The 13,607-nt window shown below is 42.8% G+C and overlaps 1 long non-coding RNA gene across 1 annotated transcript in view; it reads right to left on the reverse strand.

Moving 5' to 3' along the window:
- LOC134483649 (uncharacterized) overlaps positions 1-13,607 on the reverse strand; it is a 39,603-nt gene that overhangs the window by 7,097 nt on the left and 18,899 nt on the right. Inside the window, exon 2 of the long non-coding RNA XR_015644339.1 lies at positions 6,415-6,562. This is a non-coding gene — a long non-coding RNA (uncharacterized LOC134483649). The remainder of the gene's footprint in view (positions 1-6,414; positions 6,563-13,607) is intronic.

A 13,607-nucleotide genomic window follows, 5' to 3' on the forward strand; every position in this document is an offset into this window, starting at 1 on the left:
TACGTATGTATGGATGTATGTATGTATGTATGTATGTATGTATGTATGTGATGCTATGTATATGATCTACAATTTTCTCCTTTGCTTATTAGTACAAGTTCCTTTAAAGTGTGTGCAAAACTTCTTGGTGGTCTAAAAATAAACATTTTACAAGCGATCTTACTTCAGGAGACTCACATGTTCTGAGTCTTGAGGCGCTCATCTGGGCTAGAGAACTCTGAGGCATTATGGACAGACATATGAATTAAACAAACCATAAAACCCCTTCCACAACACAGTTCAGCCCATTTTATCCATCACCCTGCGATAGCATCTCTCTTTAAAAATTATTTTTATTTTTAATTATGTATGTATGTGTATGCATGGGACAGGAGAGTGGGGGGCAGTGCATGTGATCATGATGCCTGTAAAAGCCAGAAGAGGGAGTCAGATTCCCTGGAGCTGAAGCTACATGTTGTCAGCCAGTATGTGTGCTCTGCAAACCTAGTTCAGGTCCTCCAAGTGAGTAGCAATAGCTCTTAACCCCCAAGCCACCTCTCCAGGCCCATGAGTGGGATCATTTTTACCTAACAATTACCCCCAGAAGCATCACGTCACATAAGAAATGTAGAGAGAGATGATGGGGTTTTGCTGAGCACTTCGTATGTGCCCTTTGTACTGCAAACTTCATGTCTGTCACTTATGAGCGGGGCAGAAGAACTCCCAGGATTAAGAGTCAATGAAGATAGCAACGCTGAAAACGGCTGTCCCCAAGCAATCGCTGAGCTGTCTGCTAGTCAGACACTGAGCTGGTGGCTGTCTTCGCAGCCTCTCTTCTAAGATGTATAGCAAGCATCCCTGGATGCCGATTTCCAGGTGAGGAGACCATGAAACAAAGAGGAAAAGGAGTTTACCTAGGGGGAAAGAGATACCAGGTGCACAGATGTGACTTGTTTTCCAATAGCTTCTTTTCCAGAATGTAAGCACCTTACCTCACATGTTTTTCTCCTCCCAGGACAAGGCACCTTCCCTCGGGATAAGACAGCTCAACGAAGACTACGCTATTCCCACTCTGAGGCCACACTAACAATGCAGGCTCTAACTCATCTAACTGGGATCCTGGAAAGATTTCCCAGAGGAGGTGGCCTAACTTCCCGCTCTCTTGTTCTTCCTAGCCTTTTAGGGGCACAGTCGTGAGGCTGCAGGTACTCGACAGCGAGGATGCCTCTGTTTCTTCCGGCAGGAAGAAAATGCGCGCACAGATGCTCTTGTCCAGTTCAGGAACATGAAGGCTGATCATAGGCAGGAACTGTCCACCTGGAGCCCAGTCAGGAGGAAAGAAAGGTGTCATCGGAGTGGCCCTTTGTACGAGCAGCTTGAGGACACAGCAACGGTAGAACCTAAAAGTGTGGGGTACCCTGGCGTTTCTCATGGGTAGGAATAACTCTAGGGATGACAGATTGGTCAGCTGCAAGATGGCATCCATAGGAATGAATGCCTCACAGGTACCTGTTAATGGGACCCACTTTCATAATGGCAGATCCCTTTGTCCTTACCCTGTCCCCCACCACCACCACCTAAGAGAAAATGAGAAGACCCCTTTGCTTTCATTCATGAGCAAACAAAACAAAACATAAACTAAACTAAAGAACAAGAGGACCAATTTCCTTTCCAAGCACAAAAAAAAAAAACCAACCAAAAAACAAAAAACAAAACAAACAAACAAAAAAAAAACAAAAAACACAGCAGCTTGTCAGACAGATTATAGGGCCTTGAACCAAATTAAGGAAAAGATTAGGAGAATGAGAACATACTCTAGAAAGTCATACAGCCTCTTTAATATCTCAGGTTTCTTTAACCATAAAATTACAGTGCAGTGCATGAAAAGAGGGCAGCGTTATCCTTCATCACAATACCCAGCCAAATTTAACTCCTCTCAAGTGTTATTATAAGAAATAGAATTTACTGCCGCGAACTTCTCTTCAATACCAACTCCTTCCCTGTTTAATGAAATGTCATTATTCTAATACAAACCGCTTTCTTTTCACAGCCTGTTCCCCCCCCTCCACCAAACCACTATATTTCATTTCCTGCAGTTACATGATATTATTGCTTTTTTTTCCACAGCTATTGATTTAGGCGGGTATGGTTATTACAATGCAAGATAAAACAGCCCCCGCCCCTCGCCCGTTCTACCTTGTACCGTTACGCATTAGCTTAATTTGTTTCAAATCTGCATTTGATTTGGCAAGGAAACCATTTATCTTTATGAAGAAAGCCCTCATAAAGTAAGAGAGTTTAGGAGCCCACTGCTTTAAAAATTTAATAGCCTTGTGTCTTACACACTAGAAAAATGAATTAAACCTTCCAATAGTATATGTCTCAATGTAACCCTTTTGCATCTTGTACTATGTTTAATTTATTACATTCTGGGGAAGGAACGGAATTAAAGGACAGAGGTATGGATGTGGCCGGCCTGTGTACTCTGTGAATAAAGGGTCTACCACTAGTGAGTGCCTGGGTTCTCTGCAAATCCTTGTGCCTCTCAGAGCTCTGCCCCACAATCTCATAACCATGAGGTACAAAGAACTACATACTTACATACCCCCATCCTCAGAATTCAGAAGGAGGTGACACCATGTAGCCAACAGACTTGCCAGTGTGAACAAATCACATAGTTATGCACCTGTACCAGAAAGAGACCTGGGAGGTGGCTTAGTTGCCAAAGCATTTGCTGTGTGCGTACGCATGAAGACCTGGCTCTGATCACTTAGATCCCACATAAAGAAGCTGAGCACAACGGCAAGCATCTATAAACTTAGTACAGAGACAGGATCTCTGAGACTTCCCAGTCAGCCAGATTAGCAGAATGGTCTGGCTGCAGGCTCGGTGAAACACCCTGCCTCAAAACATAAGATGGAGAATAACTGAGAAACGTATTTTATAACCAGCCACATCCATGGTGCATGCGCATCCTCACACGTGTATACACATCTGCACGTGGGCATTCGTACACATGTGCATGCACGCACGTGCACACACACACACACACACACACACACACACCCTGCATCAAGAAGGCAGAAGAATTAGAGATACATAGGAGAGATCCAGACATCATTTCCGGTTTTAGAGGTGGAAGGAGGAGCTGCATGCTGTAGAGTGGGTGAGTCTTCTGGAAACTTCGAAAGGCAGTGGAATGAGTTCTCTCCTAGAACCTTCAGAATAGGAGATGATCTCAGTTACGTGCTGCTTTGGAGTACAGTAGGACCCATTTTAGACCTCTGTCTTACAGAGCTACAAGGTAATTTATGACATTCAATTCTATCCCATAATCAGTGTGTCTAATATCACGCCAATGTCATGATGTTTCTCTTACTATAGCTCTGTAAGACAGATGAAATCCGGAGAGCCATACCTCCATGGGATCTTTTATTCATCAGAATTGTTTTTCAGCTGTTCTGGTTTTTATGTGTTTCCATATGAAGATGAAGGTTTTTTCAATGAATTATGCTGAACTTTTGATGGGAACTGCACTGAATCTGTAGACTGCATTTGTATGAATGCCCGCCTGTAGCGTTATTTTTTGCTACTTCATTATCTGCCATCCTTCTCTACCCCATTCCCTTCCAAACCCCCATTCTGCCTAGCCCCACAACTGGGTGCCACTTATAGCCAGCCATATTTGCTTAGTCTATTTTATTGGGTTCTTATATCTATCCCCCTTCCAACCTTTATTCCACCCTAATTATTTCCAACCCCCAACATTAGGTAGAAAAGACAGAAGGTTAGAGGGGAAAGGGAATGTAGACCTTTTTAGACCACTTGGAGCAAGTCCAGTCTTCACCATCATCAGGGTATCTCCGAGTTCTTCCTGTCTCTTTGCTCATGAACACTTGGCAAACTCCAACAATGGCAACTAGGGGCAGCAAGGGGAGCAGCAACCTCCCCAGCTCTCCATGAGCTCCCTCGCTTACACCCTCTTCAGAATGCCCAGAACTAAACTATCCACAGCTGGTCAAAATTACACCCCTGCTAGTGCACGAGGCAAATCATAATCACCTGCTGTGAAGCAGTCTCTTATCCCACACCTTGGATTAAAACAAAAACACATTCACATACTATAGCTGTTTCTCTTAAGAAACTAAAACTCTTACTACATGGCCCCTTTTACAAGATTGATCCTACTGATTCCTGAGCCTGGGAGGTCTTTCCATCTTCTGGCAGCTTCTTCGATTTCTTTCTTCAGTGTCTTACTACAAGTGTGTGTGTGAGGGTGGGTTGACTCAGGAATCTAGGAATCAATCTACCTCAAGACCCAACTACACCACTTGTGGGCAAATAACCAAAGAACTCAACATCCTACTACACAGAAACTTGCTTTTCCGTGTTCACTGCAGCTCTATTCAGAATAGCCAGAACCTGGAAACAGTCTAGGTGTCTATCAGCTAGAGAATGGAGAGGGAAATGTGTACATTTATACAATGGAACATTATTCAGCTGTTAATGAAATCATGAAATTTTCAGGTACATGGATGGAGCTGGAAAGAAAATTATCCTGAGTGAGGTAACTCAGACCCCACCCCCAAAGACAATTGGATGTTTATTTTGTATTTGGATGTTAGCTTTTATGCATCTAGTTTGTATGCTACCCTCTGAATAAACACAGAGGTAAGGTACCTAGTGAGGGAGCAGCAGGAAGAAGAGAAATCTCCCGAGGAAGGGGGATAGAATGCAGTGTTGCAGAGTGGTGCAGAGGAAACTAGAATAATAGCATTAAATAAAGAGGGGAAATGGGAAAGAAGAATAAAGGAGGAGCAACTAACACTAACAGCCATTGGGAAAGACATGGGATCCAGCTACTATAGAAGCTGCCTAAATCATATACATATATGAAAGGAATCTAGATGGAGTCACCAAAATATTTAGGGGAGACAGTGCCCCAAACAGACATTTTATGCCACTAAAGTGTTCTTGGAGCCCCAAGTTCCAAGAATAGGTCACATGTTGTTGATTAATTGGTCTGAGGGGTCCCATGGAGCTCCCCAAATATCACAGACCAATGCCAAAGCTATTACTGCTTTCCAAAGCCTACGGTGAGGCCCTCTCGCTGAAGACAGTACTTAGGTCCTTGGATAGGGAGAAACCAAGCGGATGCCTAAGTAGAAGCTTCACCCTTATTGACTAGCACTCACAGTTCTGGTGCTCTGCACACTACCAAAGGAGAAAGGCCATCACCAACACCATGCGGTTACAAACCCTGTGCCCTACAACTGTGGCCTGCTTTAAAGATACACTGCTCAAAAATAGTGGCACAAATCTTATAGGGGTAACCAGACATTATTTTTTTAAATTGGGTTTAGAGTAGACTTTATGAGACAGAATTCATACCTGAATTGCTAAAAAGGCCGAGAATCTGAGACAGGCCTGGGGGGAAGCCTACTACTATTATTTCTAATGGATACCGTGATGCTACAGGAAAATGCACCAATGCAATGACCCCTATTGATACGCTGCTATACCCATAGATCAGTGCCTCACTCTGCCATCACCAAAGAAGCTTCCTCCTGCAGCGGAGGGGAACCAACACAGAGACCCACAACTGGATAATATACAGCGAGGCAGAGGCCTTGGAACACTCAGGCCTAAATGCCTTCCTCAAACCCTGTTCCTCATTGCTCAAGGATCTATGCAGAAGAGGAGGTGAGAAGATTGTAAGAGCCAGAGCTCCAAGCAAAAAGTATCTTTCACGGCTGATGCACGCATGAATTTGCAGAGACTGTGGCAGCATAAACGAGACCTGCACAGGATCAAGACAGCTGGAGTCACGGCGCAGAGAGAGAGAGAAGAAAACACAGGGTGTCACCCACCACGGCGTGTCAGTCAGTATATCAACCATACTCCAGGGCAAGCCCCATGTCCAGTAGTTGTCCAGTACAAAAGGAACTCGATGTTTTTAAGTGGGATTTTATTTCATTTTGGGTCTTTTTATTGTCATTTTTATCATTATTGCTCTTTTGTTTATTAGCTTTGATTTTTATGGGCTTCTTTTGGCTTTTGTTTTGTTTTCTTGAAAGAGAGAGAGAAAGTTGGTAGGGGTGTCGGGGAGAATCTAAGAGGGCAAATCTAAGCTGAGGAAGGGGAAACATGCTCAAAATATATTTCACAGAATATATTAATTAAAAATAATAACTGTATTTAATATTTTAATTAAAATTATTAATATATTTTATTAAAATATTTAATTAAAAATGTATGTGTTCAGTTAACACATACCATATCCCTCCTCTCAAATTGTAGTCTGACTGGCAGCACTCACATGTCCACCCTGATCACCCAGTCTGACCATGATCCCTGTGCTTACCTTTGCATTTCATTTCAGTTGACTTCTTCTTGCTTCCTGTAGAGGTAAAACACTTACACGATCTTACTCACCTCACGGAAAAGGTACTTAAGGGTACCTGGCGCTCTCCAGGGTTTCAGCGTGTGGCTCATACTTTCTGTGCTTGTAGGTCCACTTTGGATGGGTAGCATGGCATATAGTATCCCCACCATGAGGAAAAGTAGCATGGGATCCATTTACCTAGAATTATATAGAGATAAGGATGTGAGTGCTACCATCTCTTCATGAGTGGATTATACCCCTAAGCCCACCTGCCTCAAACTTCTTCTAAACGAAGGCTAGAGGTGACTGTCACCAGTCAACTGTAGGTAGAACACAATCAGAAACTCACTTTCCATACTGAGAGGGAAAAAAGCTAGGTACATTTTTAGAAGAGACTAAGATTGTTGAGGTTTGGGGACCATAGTGATATTAACACAGTGATTAATCGATGGACTGATGTTAGCTGCTGAACACTGTCTTAAGGTATGATATCCAGCGTTTACACAATTGTCATTGTGTCAATGTTTACAGCATTACAAAACGGGACCTGCTCTCAGTCCATTGTTAGAGATATGAAGCAGTGAGAACCTTTCCTAGACAGATGTGGTGACACACATCTTTAATCTCACCACTAGGGAGGCAGAGGCAGGTGGATTTCTGAGTTCAAGACCAACCTGGTCTACAAAGCAAGTTTCATGACAGCCAGGGCTACACAGAGGAAAAAAAAAGAACCCTAAAGTCACAAAACTGATAAATTGCATAATAAATCATTGAAATGAGAACTGCATTCTGGTTACGTCACAGTTATATATTCCATAATAGGTTCCAAATATACATACATATGCCTCTTTATATATGTGACATGTGTATCTATGTATGTAGATGTATGAATACCTATGTATGTGTATGCATATTTATACGGGCATATAAATTATGTATATTTGATAATATTTCCATATGTGTACATGTACACATATACAAATATATATCTATGCATGTATGCATATATGTATGTATACATTGCATATGTATATCAGCATACACATCATATAATATATCCCATAGTATATACTTTATATATTTATATGGTCAGTATAGGATATGGAGTTTGAGAACTCTTCTTTGAAAATGTGATTTGAAATGCTGACAAACATAAAAGGTTAAAATCTTCTCTCCAAGGCTTTGGGACACTAAGACAAACATTTCCACTTGCCTAACATATTCCCATAATTCACACCTTTAATCCTCACAACAATCTCACATGGTTTCCATAGAGACACAGGGACCAAGGATGGGAAGTGAATGAATGGCTTTGTCCAGTTCCCACAGTTTAATGGCCTCATGATCTAGGCTCACACTCAGTTCACTTTATTGAACACCTTGAATGGCTTGTTCCATTTTGCTCAGTTACCTGCCGCATGAATTCAGCCTGAAGAGCCTGTTTATACTGTGTGTCTTGAATTCTGCTCAGCACTGAGAATTCAAAGACCAGAAAAATCTAACTTTCAAGAAGTTAATAGTACAGTGGAAGAGATATACCAATGTCCCCTTGTGACTGAAGCCAGGAGAAGGCTTAAGATGATCTGCTGCCAAGCTTGGAGATGAAGAAAAGGGAAGGAGCCAGGGAATGCAGGTGCCTTCTAGAAGCTGGAAGAGGCAAGAATATTGATTTTTCTAGAGAGTCTTTACAAAAAGCTAAACTGTAGCAACGCCTTGATTTTGGGAACATCTTATCTACTATTTGGGACATCTAATCTAACTATTAGATAAGGAAGTTATGTTTTAAACCCAGGAGGTTCACAGTAATCTTTTGGAAGGGGAGCAAGAAAAGAACATAGTCCTATTTGTTGAGTCATCTGCTGAGTGATTTACACGTATTTATTGTAAAGGAAGCACTAAGTACATAGGATGCTCTGGGAGTTGGGCCAGACTCCAAGCAGAGAGAAAGACAGACAGATCTAGTCTCCGCTGGCAGAAACCCTATCCCAGTTGTGCGTGTGATAAATAAGAGGCAGCCCAACAAGCTCGGCATGGCAGGTCTGTTCTAGAGCTAAGCAAAGACTGTAACAAAGTAACTTCTCCATCTCCTAAGGCTTTTGGGCTATAGATGGCCCAGGCAGGAGCCTGATGTTTCTGCTTCCTCTAAAGCCAAAGTCATTTCACAGCTGTCTCATTTCCTCAGAGACACTGCGCATTCCACATCAGGAATCCCTCCACATGCCTAACCCTGGTATTTTCTTCTGAATTCCTAGAGGTATTCCCTCTCTCTTCTCTGAGAGGGCAGTAGCCACTCCTAATTCTACTTTGAACCATGGCATCTGGTGACTCCACTCCCTCCTCCCAAGACCATAGATATGTATCCTGCTGTATAGACAGACCCAAATGTTCCGATGCAGATCCATTGCCCATAATCGGTATCCCTGTCTTCCTAAAGCAGTCAGTTTCAGAAGCACAAAAGGAAAAGAAAAAGAAAAAAACTAGGCAACTTCTGGCAGTCCTTGCAAGTGTCCATGACAGAAGAAACCTAAGTGGCTGAAAGCTATTTTCCCCATTGTCAATCCTTTCCCTGTACAAACACATACCCACACGGTCTGGCTAATGCTTGCCTCTCTGGACACATGCGAGCAAATAAATGCAATTACGAGCGAGATGTAATCACAATTGTTTTGCTATTAAAGCCGATGCCTGCTCTCGTGGTTTGGTTGACGACATATGCAGAAGAGTAGAATTGCTTGCCACTTTCCCGAGAAGGGGGAAAAAAAAAGGCAGCAGCAAAAGCATTGCCTCCTCTATGTAATATCTGGGGAAATACAACATTTAAATGCAGAATTTGACTTTCCAAGAATTGCACCAGAAAACCTTTTAGCAGAAACAGCAGGGAGAGAAAGCTTTTCAAATCAGGATAGTCCATGAAGGATTATGAAAATGGAGGTCATTTCGCGAGGCAGAATCTCAAATACAATGAGAAGCATCTTTTACTCTGTGTAAATACACACGGGCAATTTATTCTTCTCTGTTGAGCTACTAGGGGATATTTTTGGTTGCTGGAAAAAAAAGGAAAGGAAGGAAGCTACCATGTCCGAATGGATCTATCCAGAGCGATGAGCTTGGCCAGCATGGGGAGTAGTGGCCAGTTTCCTTTGTCTGAGACAGAGACATGTAAAGAGCTTCCTCGGCCTTGATTGTAGCTTGTTAAGCACCTGGGGATACAGAGGCTGACTGAAGACTTTCATCTGTATTCCGTCCTTAAGAGAGGATCAAGAAAGGGCAAATCCACCCACGTCAGAGTGCCCCGATGCTCTGCGAGCCGGCCAAGGATGTGTTCAATATCATTGACTTTGACTACGTCACAACTCATCTGGTAGAAATACCCAACCTATCAGTGAGGTTATGGGGCCTCTTTGGCGAGGCTGGAGAAGGAAAGAGGCTAGGGGGCAGCTTCTCCAGTCTGTACATCTTAATGGAAGTTGTGTATAAGTAGCACTTGCCTATTGCCACCTGCAAGGGACGGCGTGTGCTTGGGGATCATGCAGGGGAGGAAGTGGTGATGGTTAACGTATTTTTGTGTGTGTCAGGATTGTAGGTTGATGTCTATATGCAGGTGAGGGTTGGCCCAAGTTAAGGTGAGGCCTGTAATTGGACAGTAAAATCTAAGGCAGGGACAAAGGTTTTGTAAGGCAGGGGAGAAGAGGAAAAAAAAATGAAAGAACCAAGATGGAGACAGAGAAGGACGACCCAGATCTGTGTGGCCTTCCATGGCCACAGGTAGTTATGAATATTTCTTAAGGCGTGGATTTTTATAGGTCAATTTGTCTTATTTAGGTGGGTGGTTTATATCATTATTCAATTGGCTCTGATGCATTGTGTGTTGTGGATTAAGAATGTAACATATAAATCTGATTGCTAAATTATAAGCCTTTTGAGTCTTGATTTTTAATAGGTTGCTGGGAGTTTATACTCTAACTATTAGGGGGCGGATGCTGGGAATATAAACAGAGCAGCAGCAGAGAGCTACAAGAGGGTAGCCATTGCTGGAACCAGGAGGTGGTTGGTGGGAGTGTGGGCAGAGTCCATGGCAGGGAGCCGAGATAGGTCAGTCTCTGGGACTGCGGGGGCGGAGAAAACATCTAGGCCAGAGAGTAGCAAGGGGTAGCACAGCGTGGTGCCCTAGAACCGGCCGCCACTGAGATGAGTGTGCCCACTAATGCCACGTGGTCCTACGGTGCGAGCGAGCAGAGGGTATTTTTAAATAATTAACCGCAACTAATTACTGCAACACAGGATCTGGAATTACCTAGGAGACAAACCTCTGAGAGAGCCTTGAGGATGTTTCTAGATTGGGTTAATTGAGATAGGAAGATCCACCCTGAATTTGGTTTGGTGGAGTCCTGGAATGAATAAAAAGAATGAGGAATCCTATCTCTCTACTTCCCAACTCTGAAGCCACATGACCGGATGCCTCAAGTTCCTGATGCCACAAGGTGTCTATCCTGGCAGACGACACCCTGGAACCCTGAGCCAACATCTTCCTTCGAGCGTTTTGATAGGAGTATTTTGTCCCGACAAGGAATGCAACTAACACAGTGAGTTAGACTGCTTGATTGGTTGGTTGAGTTGATTGATGATAAGCGGATAAATACGATAATCGATTGATAATGGCAGACAGGATGATGGAATATCAGATAGATGATAATGATGGACAGATGTATACATTTATTCATATGTGGTTTTCTTGCACTTATACTTCTTGATTCTTTCCATGAACAAGATAACTATCTCCGAACTGGGAACTTAAAGGTAATGAGACTTGTGGGGACTCAACCCTCAAGCATACTGTTGTCTAGTTGGAAATGACAGATAACTAAATAGATTGCATCAACAAAAGCAGAGAGAGCTCTCTGTGCAAGGAATTGAGAGGGGAGCTGCCTCCCTGTTTGCCCACTCTAGTCCCAAGATCTTGACTCATGTTACAAACTGAGCCCCTCAAGTTCAAATATTTTTGCTAACCTCCAAAAATCAAGTTGCCGTGGCTTACAAATGAAAACCCCAAACTTAGTGCTCTGCAATAAGAAAGAGCAGTTTGACGTAAACGACGGAGTAAACTGTACGGAAGTTTCTGGAGGCAACACCATATTTCTTCAGTGTTAAAGTTTGGAGGGTTTTTTGTTTTTTACACATTTTGGCATAAATAACTGAAATGTGGCCACCATCTGTGGAATCTCGAAGTTATAATTGACACTTTCTCTTTCTTGATGTGGTATGGTCTAATTGAATGTATGGAGACACCTTGGCTCTAATTGTGTAGAGAGTCCTCAAGGCACAGTGTGATGTTGGTAAGTGGTTAGGGAGCCATGTGCTGGTAAGTGTTTAACAAGCGGCCGGCTTGGGGGAAGATGCTGATTCATACCATTCCGCATCTCCAAATACCAAATTATAAATAATTTACAACCAGGGTCCGATATTAATTTGCATCCAATTCTCATTAAGCTTTTGGCCTCTGCCCACAGAAGAACATAAATCGGTGTCTAAGTCCTGTGTCACGTTTAAGTCCCTTTTTTTGGGCAACCTTCTAGTTCAACGCATAGAGTGATCTTTTCTCCAAACTTGGAGCAACTGGATCCTTCTCATTATCTGATTATTATCTGGGTCCCGATGCAAATATCGGTGTCTCTGAGAAACCGTTCAGAGAGATGCGAATGTGGCCATTGGCACAGCCATTTATATATTATATATTCAGATTCTCTCTCTCTCTCTCTCTCTCTCTCTCTCTCTCTCTCTCTCTCTCTCTCAGATTCAAGCAATCTCTGCATTTGATGTGCCACCACCCGCATTGCCTGTGTGGTACCCACCTTCTCCTGCATCACCCTAATACTGGACAGCAGAAACTTTCTCTCCAGAGCCTAGACCTGAACTGTATGTAACAAATGGCTGAGAAATGGCCTAGTCACTGAACCCCAGATTATATTATCAATTAGGTCCAAGCACTCTGTGCCTGTGCATTCTTATTTTTGCAGGAGGAACAAAAATGTCTTCTATGTGGTAAAATAAGCTGGCCCATCTCGTGGACGCTGTAAGACTTTAAACCTTTCTGTTTTAATGAGGGAAATTTACAGCAGACGTAGGGACTTGTGCTTTTAGGCAAAGTGGATCGGCAGAGCCTGGTTTATCTCACTAAAACAAAGCACAGATAAAAAGAGGCAAGTCAGATGGTGTTTAAGATGCCGGGTACCAGAGGATGAAGAAGAGATGGGAGGTAAGAGAGCTGAGCCTGACTGAGGCTGCAGCATCCTCAACCTGACAAAGGGTATCCATGCACAGTCCGTGGCTAAGACTGATCTTAAACGCTCAATTCTCTCTCCCACGGTCAGACAGACTGAGGAGAGGAGCTCACCTCTCAGGGTTAGCATTGTACTTGATGTTGTGCTTATACTGTAAGGCAAGACATGATCTTGATTGGAAATAAATAATTTAAAATGTTCTTCATCATCTAGGGTGTTCTCTTTTATGTAGAGAGTCTGGGGGCTGTGGGTAGAACTCACGGTTAACAAAGCTCTACTCTGCTTTCTGGCACCGTGATAACATTTTGACTAAAAAAAAAAAAAAAATCTTGAGGAGGAAAGGATTTGTTTAACCATACACTTTACAGCCCATCATCATCAAGGGAAGCTAAAGCAGGAATGTGGAGACGGAACCTGAAGCAGAGATCGTGGGAGAAGGCAGCCTTCCACTGGCTTGCCCACAGTTACTGTTCTTACCCAGCCCTGAACCACATGACCATGGATGGCGCTGTCCACAGCAGGTAGGCCCATCTTACATCAATTAGTAATCAAGAAAATGGCCTAAAAACACAGTCACAGGCTAACCCGATAGAAACAGTTCTTCCATTGAGGTTACCTCTTCCTAAGTGACTCATTTGTGTCAGGCCGACAGCACACATGTCTGGCATAATCAAAATCCTGGGTTTAATCACTAACATTCCCAAGAAAGAAAAAAATCTGGTTAGAATAAAAAAAAATCAAAATCTGAAATATATTAGAACTCTAAAAGTGTGTTTGTCTAGGTTGTTGGACAGAAAAATCAATTATATTTCTATAATGCTATCAATAAATAATTTAATTCCTAAAGTACACAGCCTACTAGACCCCAGTCATGAAGCAACATGAAGCCTCATAATACCATGAAAGTAGAGACTGTATATTAAATGCCAGACACCCACAGAGGAAATTGAAACAGACACAAATAA

The sequence above is a fragment of the Rattus norvegicus genome, chromosome 19, assembly GCF_021556685.1.
Source record: "Rattus norvegicus strain SHRSP/BbbUtx chromosome 19, alternate assembly SHRSP_T2T, whole genome shotgun sequence".
NCBI classification, from domain to species: domain Eukaryota; kingdom Metazoa; phylum Chordata; class Mammalia; order Rodentia; family Muridae; genus Rattus; species Rattus norvegicus.